This window comes from Wolffia australiana, chromosome 2 (genome assembly GCF_029677425.1).
Source record: "Wolffia australiana isolate 7733 chromosome 2, ASM2967742v1".
Classification (NCBI taxonomy): domain Eukaryota; kingdom Viridiplantae; phylum Streptophyta; class Magnoliopsida; order Alismatales; family Araceae; genus Wolffia; species Wolffia australiana.
The window spans coordinates 17804593-17815762 of NC_135836.1; the positions used below are offsets into that span (position 1 = coordinate 17804593).

An 11170-nucleotide genomic window follows, 5' to 3' on the forward strand; every position below is an offset into this window, starting at 1 on the left:
AAGTTATGAACATGGAATGAGATATGGAATGCGTGCTTGGCTTGCCAGACACATCAATTTCCATTATGAAGATCACCCCAACCTAGTTGGCAAGGAAGGACATCAATTGCTTCTAGAGTCAAAGTTTCCATGAATCCGGAAGTGGCATTGTTTCTTTATAAACATTTGGTTTACTTCTTAAACACCAAGGCATATATCGTATGTACCTGACGTCACAGGATTATGATGATTTGGAGCATTGCGTTTCATTCAAGTACAATATTAAATTCCACAGAAAATATCCTAAATCTTCCTGATCAAACATCCATTGCATTCCATTCCATTCAGTGGCCTATCTCTAGACTGTTCAAAATTTGGCTTTTTGTAAATCCTCACTCTCTAATAGCAATGCACCGCATCTACATTACGACCATCAATTGGGTTGTATTGTCATATGAAATTTCATTAAAAAGATAACACTGGAAGATATATATTTACAGAATTTATGATGTAAATATTAAAAAATATATAAAAAGATGTAAATTTTCTATACACAGAATTTTCCCTACGAATATTTCTTTCTTTCGACATGCTATTTGATATTTTTGATAAAATGTCAATTCGTATTGTTCTTAGAGAACTGTCTCCCTGGAAAATGGATCCACAGAATTCACAATAAAATTTTTTGACATTAATTTACAAGTATCTCAAAATACTAAAGACAACTTTAATTCATATTGAATTGACACTTTTTTAGGATTATCACATAGTTATTTATGTAAAAGTTATAACACGATGCCAAAAGTCAAACATCAGGTCACAATTAAAATTGTTTAATAAATAATAAATGATAAATTAAATAGACAAATAATGGTGTAATTTCAGCCAAGGGTTTAAAGAGAGAGAGAGTGGCGTTCAGGCAGATGGAGAGACAATGAGAGGGGAGAGGAGAGAGAAATAGAAAGGCACAGATGCGGGGGGGAGAGAGAGAGAGAGAGAGATATAACGTACCAGACATGTGAAAAAAACGCAAGTGGAACAGATGGGAAACTTAGGACAGAATTGCAAGCGCTGCAAGCAAGAGGCATTTAATGGAAGGGTAAATAGCACGGTACATCCCAAACCATGTCCAAAATCTGCTAGTTAACCTTAGCGTTTTTTTTTGGCACAGTATATCCCAAACTCGCTAAGTCGACGGTGATATATCCCGGTGATGACGTGGAATCCATCATGGCTGCCAGGTGGATCTCCGGCCAGATTTTGACCCGGTGGAACCCGCCTGGCAGCTACGTTGGATTCCACGTCATAAGGGGATGTGTCGACCTGCCAAGGGTTAAACTTTAAGAGAGAGAGAGGCATTCTAGAGAGAGAGAAGGGGAGAGAGAGGCGGTCTAGAGAGAGAGAAGGAGAGAGAGGTTCTAGAGAGAGAAAGAGAGGTGTTCTAGAGAGAGAGGCGTTCTATAGAGAGAGAATGGGAGAGAGAGACGCTTTAGAGATACCCGACCGAATCGAATCGCACGGGAGAGTGAGGCGAAACCACCTCTGCCGCTGGCCGCCGAGGCCCGCGAGCTCTTGGCGGAGCCCCCCCTCTCACTCTCTTTCTCTCTCTCCAATATCTATGATGATCCCCGATAACCTTCTCCTCTGTCCCTGTCTATGTCTCTGTTCAAGAACGCCTCACTCTCCCGTGCGATTCGATTCGGTCGGGTCTCTCTAGAGTGCCTCTCTCTCCCTTTCTCTCTCTCTAGAATGCCTCTCTCTCTAGAACACCTCTCTTTCTCTCTCTAGAACACCTCTCTCTCCTTTTCTCTCTCTGCAATGCCTCTCTCTCTCTTTAAGTTAAACCCTCGGCAGGTCGACATATCCCCTTATGACGTGGAATCCAGCGTGGCTGCTAGGTGGGTTTCGTCAGGTCAAAATCTGCCCGGAGATCCACCTGGCAGCCACGATGGATTCCACGTCATCACTGGGACATATCACCGTCGACTTAGCGAGTTTGGGATATACCGTGCCAAAAAAAAAGCTAAGGTTAACTCGCAGATTTTGGACATGGTTTGGGATGTACCGTGCTATTAACCCTTAATGGAATATGCATACATTTTAGTTGTTGCCCCTCTATTTACGGATTCAGGCTTTCTAGTGAGTGGACTGATCTTTCTCTGCTAAAGACCTGACGTCAGACCTTAAGACGGTGTAAATATATGCAGATATTTTGATTGTAATTATTTGGACTGTTACAGTGACTTCGGGCTGCCTTTTTCAGCGTTAGTAAATTATAACCTTATTGCAGTTTTAAGGTTATTTTCTTTACTCCATCATCGATGCGCCAACGCTTTAACTAGTGTTCGCCCGTCCCGATGCCGGTGTCGGATGCTGGTATCGGGACGGATGCTGAACTGGATACCGGAAATGAATTTTTCGGTATCCGTTTTTTCCGATATCCGGATATTGGTATCAGATATCAGTTGCTATAGTGCCGATATCCGATACCGGTATCCGTCCGATACCGGCATTTGTCTTCGTCTCAGGGGGACAGATGACGGTACCGGATCTCGGATGCGGATATCGATTTTTAATATCCGCACCGAATTTCATTATAGTTATGACTTATGAAATCTCCCTCTATTTTTTTTTTCAAAGCTTTGAATCAAAAGGGAGAGCTGAACGCAGCGGGCAACGGCCAGTGGCCAAGTGGAGTAGGCGGATGGCGGGGAGTGGACGGTGGTGTCGGCAGACGACGGCAGCGGTGGAATCGGCGGACGGGAGAGTCGCAGGTACGTTTTTGTAATTTCTGTAATTTCGACTTCCAGCATTTTCCACATTTTTGTAATTTTCGTCTATTTAATCACGATGAAGATGGAGGCTGTCGATTGTCGATTCTTCTTCTTTTTTTACATCTATTTCTCCACATTCTCTCTGATTCTTATTCACTGTTGTAATTCTAAGCCTCCATCTCTCTTCTCATTCTCCATTTTCCACTCTCCAATCTCCAATTCTCCCTCGCCCCTCTCTTCTCTCTCAACCCTAGATCATTAACACTTACTGTATATTTCTCCCATACTGTATATTTCTCTCTTCTTTTGAAAACTGTAGACTTTTTGGAGTTTTCCGGAAGTAAAATGATGAATTCAGTAGTCTTTTAATCCAGTTGTTTGCAAATTCTGTTTCTTTTTATTTCAGGTGTTTTTTTGGTATATGAATTTTTTCAAATTACTGATAGTCTTTGTGGGATTGCTTAATTTTGCGTTATTAATATATCTCTGACCCCTTTCTCTCTCATTTTCTGCTAAAATATGTTTCTATCTCTCTCCCTTGCACCCTCTCACGCTCTGCTGAATTTTAACTTAATGATCAATCTCTCCCTCTATTTTCTCACCCTCTACTACTCCCTTATTCTCCTCCTCCCTCTCTCTTCTCTCCCTCTCATTCTCCCTTAATCTATAATGCTCACCCTCCCTCTCTCATTTTTTGCTAAAACATGTTTCTATCTCTCTCCCTTGCTCCCTCTCACGCTCTGCTGAATTTTAACTTAATGATCAATCTCTCCCTCTATTTTCTCACCCTCTACTACTCCCTTATTCTCCTCCTCCCTCTCTCTTCTCTCCCTCTCATTCTCCCTTAATCTATAGTGCTCACCCTCCCTCTCTCATTTTTTGCTAAAACATGTTTCTGTCTCTCTCTCTCCTGCCCCCTCTCAAACTCTGCTGCTATTATTCTATTTTCTTCCTCTCACCTCATTCTCATGCTATGTGACTCAATAAGTCTTGCTTGAGTATCTATCGTTCTTCCTTTACTTGTATATTCCATTCTCCTTTTTTCACTATCTAGTAAATTGTCGTATTCATTGCACCCGTTACGTAATTCATAGCTTAAATCGCAGTTTGGCATCATGTGATGCCATTATGTTGAATTTTTGCTTACCAAATTATGCCATCAGAAACATGAACCCACCTGGAGGCAATGACCCAGCCCAAGAAAGATTTGGGTCAGGAGCTGTAGGCCCCCAACGTACGGAGGCGGGAACGTCTCGTGCCGTACAGAGTCAACCTTGTTCGAATCATTTAGTCAACATTGACTAATTCGAACAGATGGAAGATGGATACTATACATGCTTACTGTGCCAGGAGTTGAACCCACACAGTAAGAGGAAACCCATAAAGAGGCAAGCCGACAAAAGCACAAATGTATTTTGGCGTCACTTCAAATCCAGCCATCCAGCTCGTCACTCTGAACTGAAGGGCGAAGCCCCTAAAGACCCTGGTCAGACACGCATCACTGATAGAATGCAGAGCAAACGACAAGGAGAGCCTAGCCGACGGGGGCCGATTAAAGGGCACACTCCAGATGAGATGAAGAATTTCATTGCACGATTTGTATGCCTGACAGATTCACCCTGGAGCATTGTTGACAATGTCACCTTCAAGGATATGTGGCATTACACGATGCTTATCGACTTGGATCCTCCAAGTGCGAAGGTCATAAAGAGGTGGACCATCCAAATGCACGGCCAAATGAAACTTGGTGTGAGGAAGCTCTGGGAGAATGTGGCTCGAGTGTCACTCACTGTAGATGCGTGGACTGCGGAGAACGGGACTGGATTGCTAGGCATCACCGTCCACTAGGTGGACGACACGTGGACGTACAAAGAGCGGGTACTTGCCATCCGAGAAATTGTCGGCAAGCACGATGGGGAGAACATGGCGTCCATTGTTCTCCAATCACTAGATGAGTTTTGTCTGCGGACGAAGGTCAGAACTCAACGTCTATCTCATTTTATTAGTTGAACTTGTGCCTTTCAATGTGTAATGTAATTATGCAGGTCTACGCCGTTACTACCAACAATGCCACGGCGAATAAGAGGATGTTGGCATTGATGGCGAGAAAGTTGAAGAGTGTAAACCCGACGTTTACTGCTAGGAGGTACGTCCCATGTGTGGCACACATTCTGAATATTGTCGTGCAAGCGGCGTTAAAAAGCTTCGGTATTCCTTCGGCCTAGGGTGTGGAACCCGAAGAAGGCGACTTGACGATGACAACAGAGCAGTACAAAAGCGACCACGACAATGATCTCGGTGATGTATACTTAGTGTCTGATCACGAGGAGGGACCACGCAAGCCGTTATGTTTGGGTGATACAGTTGCAAAGGTACGCACCCTAGTGCGGAGTATTCAGAGCTCTGTGCAACGGAGAGAACTCTATACATATGCCTGTGAAGACGACCCCGAAGTCGGGGACTCCAACATGGTTGTCTTAGACTGTCCAACCCGATGGAACAGCATGTACACTATGTTGGCGGCCACCGTGAAGAAGCGTGATGTACTTGACGAAGTCTCGATGGCTTTTGGCCGGAAGGCGACGTCATCGAAGTTGTCGAAGGACGAGTGGGAGGTTGTCAAAGAGTTCTGCCGCATCCTTGGCCATTTCGCCGTATCAACTAATCATGTTTGCAAGACAGTGACGTCGGTGATCTACGATGTCCTGTATCTCATAGACTTGCCTCAAGGTTCACATGGAGGAAGTGGTCCAGCAAATTGAAGACGGGACATTCATCACATCCGTTCGATGCTTATACGAAGGAGATCGTTCGAACATGGCGCAGGCGTGTAGAGCGATGCATTGCAAGTTTGCACAGAACGCTGAGATATTGTGGGCGAATGAGGCGATCACGGGTGCAACATTGATGGATCCAATCCACAAAGGGGCAATGCTCCGTCCGGGTGTCTGAGAAACGACCATCGCATACGTACGGTCGTTGTTACCGGTGACTACTCGAGCCGTGGGCGAGAGGGCGCCGAGGAGGGGCAGCCAGGAGGTGAAGAGTTGGACAAGTGGCTTAGCAGCACTATGCGGCACGTGCAACCGGCACCAGTGACAATGAGGTTGGCCTGGGATGAGTTCAACCAGTTCCTTGTAGAGACTGTGCCAAATGAGGGTGTGTTCACTCCATTATCTTGGTGGACCATGACGGGGTCGAAGCGTTTCCCCTTGCTTGCGACCATTCCGAGGCACCTATTATCCGTATGTGCGACGAGCGCCCCTACCGAGCGCATGCTCTCGGTTGGCAATGCTATTGTCACATACAAGCGATCGCGTCTATCGCCAATAAGCATTGAAACACTAATCACTGTGAAGTGTTGGCTCCGTGCGGACAACAAACGGTGTTACAATGACGTTGAGCTAGATGAGGATGTTGACGACGGAGAAGATGGCATGGTTGCATGTGCTCGAGGTGCACATAACATAACTGAACTAGATGTTCTTGTTTCTACGTAATTATCGTTACTGATCTCTTATCTTCTGCAACGCAGGTGATGATCAAGTGAGCACAAATCTCTGACACAGCCGTTGGGACTATGTTTTTTTGACAGAGCCACAATCATAGCATACATATGAATTTTGCTATAGATGTCGAATTAACGGCGTGTATGGATTCTTTTGAATTTATTTAAAATTTGGTACATTTTCCAAATATGTAATTGAGTATCCCTAAATTACTACGACGATTCAAATGAATGCATAATATTAAATTTTAAATCAATTTAAATAGACACTTTCAGTTCTTGTTACAAATTTATATCCGGCATTACTATATTCCTCCAACAATTCAATAAATAATCTTAGTATCAATCAAAAAAAATAATCCCTGTAATTAAATATACTGCCAAGAAATATACTTCCTCGTCTATTAAATTTATTAACTATATTACACAATTTTATTCTCTTAAAATAACAGTATATTAGTTTCTCAATAACATTAGTTGTTAGTTAAAAATAACAATTCTACAACAATCTAGTTATGGTATTACATATTTTCTGCAGTTTTATTCACATAAAAATATAGTTTACTAATTTCACTATATAACTAATTTCACATAAAAATATACCTAGTAACATTAGTTTTTAGGTCATATTAAATTTATTATTCCATTTCTTAACTGTATGACGCAATTTTACATAAAATAACCATTTCTTAACCATTTCTTAACAACTTTAGTTGTTAGGTCATATTAAATTTATTATTCCATTTATTAACTATATAACGCAATTTTGTTTTCTTAAAATAACAATATATTAATTTCTTAATTCCATTAGTTGTTATGTAAGATTAAATTTATTGTTATTTTTGTTTACTATATTAGCAACTTTATTTCCTTAAAATGACAATATATTAATTACCTAGTAACATTAGTTGTTAGGTCATATTAAATTTATTATTATGTTTATTAACTATATAACGCAATTTTGTTTTCTTAAAATAACAATATATTAATTTCTTAATAACATTATTTGTTAGGTCATATTAACTTTATTATTTAATTTATTAACTATAAAACGCAATTTTATTTTCTTCAAATAACCATATACTAATTTCTTAATAACACTAGATGTTATGTAATATTGAATTTATTGTTATTTTTATGAACTATATTACGCAACTCTACCCTCGTTATCATGATAATTTTAAATTTTAAATTACATGAGGTATTATCTGTGGGCGGTGAGCTGGTGAAGATGAGAATTAACTGGAAGATGCCTGGGGAGAATATATAGTCTCACGGAAATTAGAATTTTACAATATGGGATTGCAGGCGACTGAACAAAAATTGCCAGATATCGGTTTTCGATACACGGATATTGAAAACCGATATCCGCCTCGTCCCTCCCCCTCCGATATGCGGTACCGATATCCGTCTAACCACTGATAGATGGATATCGCCCGATATCCGATATCCGGAACCGTCCCATTTTTTCCCGGATGTCGGATATCGGTTGTCCGATACTGGATGTCGGGACGGCGAACAGTAGCTTTAACCATGACGCACAATTGGAGTAGGATTGTCATCATCAAGGACGTCACATCAGAGCCTAAGGCGTCTCAAGGTCAACGAATCTGAGGCCTATCAAAGCCTATTTTCCTCTCTCCAAAGCCAGACACTTCGACTGGGATCTCAGAGGACGGGAGGCGTGAAGAGAATGGAAGAGGAGGTGAAAGTCGTCGTCCGAGTTTGGTTCGTTGCCATTCCGGCGGCGATGAGTTACTGCTACTTCCTCAATTCTATCATCCGACCGGGGAAGTGGCGCCTCCTTGCGATCCTTCCAGTAATAGCCCTCTTCATCCTCCTCCCCTTCTCCTTCTCCACTGTTCACATCCGGTTTATCACCGCGGGCATATTCGTCTGGCTTGCCCCGTTCAAGCTTCTCCTCTTTGCGTTTGACCGCGGGCCGCTCCGCAACGGAGGAACAACAGATCAGCGTTCGCTGCTGACGTTCATTCTGCTGGCCTCCCTCCCAATCTTGATAAAGAAAAACCCTGCGTCGCCTCAGACCTCCCGTCCACTAAAGATTTTTATCACCGGGTATGCGATGAAAGGTCTCCTCTTGGCCTTTATTGTCTATTTCTATCCTGAGAGGCGGCGATTTCATCGGGGAATGGCGTTTGCTCTCCACTTCCTTTACTCCTACATGTTAATCGATCTCTTCGCCGCAAGTACCGCTGTCGTGGCCCGAGCGTTACTACCGCCGGGAACAGGCCTAGAACCGCAGTTCGCCGCGCCCTTCTTGTCGTCGTCTCTTCAGGATTTCTGGGCCAGGCGTTGGAATCTAGTAATATCAGGCCTCTTGCGTTCCGCCGTGTATGATCCAGTCCGGAGCTTGTATGGCCGCACAGCCGGTGTCATGGCATCGTTTATCGTTTCCGCACTGATGCATGAAGTTCTCTTTTATTATCTGGCCGTCGAGCCGTCGTCTGGAGAGGTCGGACTCTTCTTCGTGCTTCACGGCGTATGCACAGCGGCAGAGATATCGGTAAAAAAATGGTGGAGTAGGAGAGGAATGAAGCCGCTACACCCCGTGTTGACTATACCGGTGACTGTCGTGTTCGTGTTGGGGAGTTCTTGGTGGTTGTTCATGCCACCAGCAATCAGGGCTTTTGAGAAGGAGACGGAGGATTTCCTCTCGCTGTTGAAAGGATTTGTGATGCGACATGATGTGCGTTAACTTCATGGCCAAGGTTATTCCTGGATTGATGCCGCCAGTTTTGGTTTTTTTGTTATCTATCGTCAGAGATAGATCTGTGACTTCTGGTTAATTGTCGTAAAATATGGCAGTGGTGTCTATCGATCGTCAGAGATTGAACTGCACCTTCTAGTTAATTGTTGTAAAATATGGCAGTGGTGTTTATCGATCGTAAGAGGTGAATTGTACCCTCCAGTTAATTGCTGTAAAATATGGATTGGTGTTTATCGATCGTTAGAGATAGAATTGTACCTCCAGTTAATTGTTGTAAAATATGGCAGTGGTTTATATCTAGATGGTGGTATAGGAAACCTTATCGCCTTATTTCTGGACGAAGAAAATTTCCAAGATATCTTATGCTGAGAAGTGGGAAGAGTCCTTATCGTCTCATGGCCAGCGGAAAATGGATAGACGTGTTAGGGCACTCGTCGTGAGCCCTTGGAGCATTTAGAGCGGCCGTGACACGTTCGAAGGGCGACCTAGTCCATTGCGCATTAAGGGCTGAACTATGACTTCACGCCGGAGGGGGGGCGTGGCATGGTTTGGTTCCGTAGAAAACTTCTGATTTATGACGAGAGATCAAGAGAGAATGAGTGAGAGGGAGAAAGAGAGAGCCAGATATCTGTTGAGAGAGAAAGAATGAGGGAGATGGAGAGAGAGAGAGAGAGTTAGAGGGAAAGAGACAAGGAAATAAGTCAATAACTATAGCGCAGAACAATTAGGACTGGGGACATTTAGAACTAGTTAGCCCTGCCTGAACTGGGAGGGAACTGGAAGTAAATTATTAAATATTTATTTAGTACTTTTTTGTAAAATTATAAAAAATAAATCCAATTTCACCAGAGAGGTTTCTATTGAGTTCCGCCTAGCTGTGACATATTTGATCATTTGTGGGCACCCGCTCGATGAAGAGGAGTTCTTATTATAAGGCAAGCTGCAACAACCCATCACAACCTCTTCCTCTATTGAAAATTTCTTCTTTTTCTATTGACCCTGACAGTTCTCATAGATGTATGGAGGGAGAGGGGTGTAGAGAAAGGGAGGTGTGGAGGGAGAAAGGCTCATAGATGAAGATAGGGAGAGGGGAAAGAGGAAAGGGAAGCCAAGGGGCATTTGTGACCAGCGGTCCTATAGCTGGTTAACATAACCAACATACTCAACATAACCATCAACATAACCTTTCTACTTTCACTTTGACTAGTCAACCTAACCAGACCAAGAAGGGACCTGGACTGAACAAGGAGGAACCTGAACCAGACTGAACTTTAGGTATGGTTTAGGCCTTTGCTAAAAGCTGGGACCGGACCAAAGGTGGAGTGGTATGCTTCAATCACATTAAATTACACACGATTTCAAATTAAGGGATGATGATTGCATTAGTGTCCGAATGGTTTAACAATATTGTTAATGGATCCTAAAATGATATAATTAACCAGTTAAAGTATTATACAGGGGTTTACAGGGGTTATGTTTATAAATATATGGAGACAACTTTATAAATAAAAAGTAACATTTCCACCACATCAGAATATAACAAATTTTTCTACATCACCGGGTGGATTCCTGCTTGCTATGAACTCCTGCACAGGTGAGTGTAAGGCACAATGTCTAATCGCCTAATGATAATTATAAGAAATGGAAGAAAATACCAAAGAGATACCCAAACAAATAAAATGTAACCTTTTCCTTAAAAGTAGTCCCATAAACCCTTAAAATAAGTCACTTCAAACCCATATAAAACATAAAATTATTACAATTCATACAATGAGATCTAAAAGATATATCAAAGTCTAAGTTCATGAAATTTTAGCACTCCCTTTTGCCCCATACAGTATGTTATATAGAAGATTGAAAGCTCACCATCTATTTATATAATATCAAATTAAAATCATAATATGAATCAGTTTCATCGTATGAAATAAAATGTCTCAAATTTAACAATTAAACCTAAAACTAAGACACAAGTCAATGATCCAATCACCTTAAACAGAATGCAATCATTAGGTTCTTTGAATGGGTCATCACTAGATGTACACATGTCCGACCTCTAAACATATCCATTTGGTCCTCAGCACATTGAGTCTCTTCATCTTCTACTTGATATGTGTATCCAACAATCTGAGATGATCATTTTCCCATGCCTCTTGTATTAATAGAGGACGCCACCCATGGAGG

General features: G+C 42.2%; 1 pseudogene; it reads left to right on the plus strand.

Annotated features, from left to right (window-relative positions):
* Positions 1 to 7913: 7913 nt before the first annotated feature.
* LOC144717101 (putative long-chain-alcohol O-fatty-acyltransferase 5 pseudogene) lies at positions 7914 to 9252 on the plus strand (annotated as a pseudogene).
* Positions 9253 to 11170: the final 1918 nt, after the last annotated feature.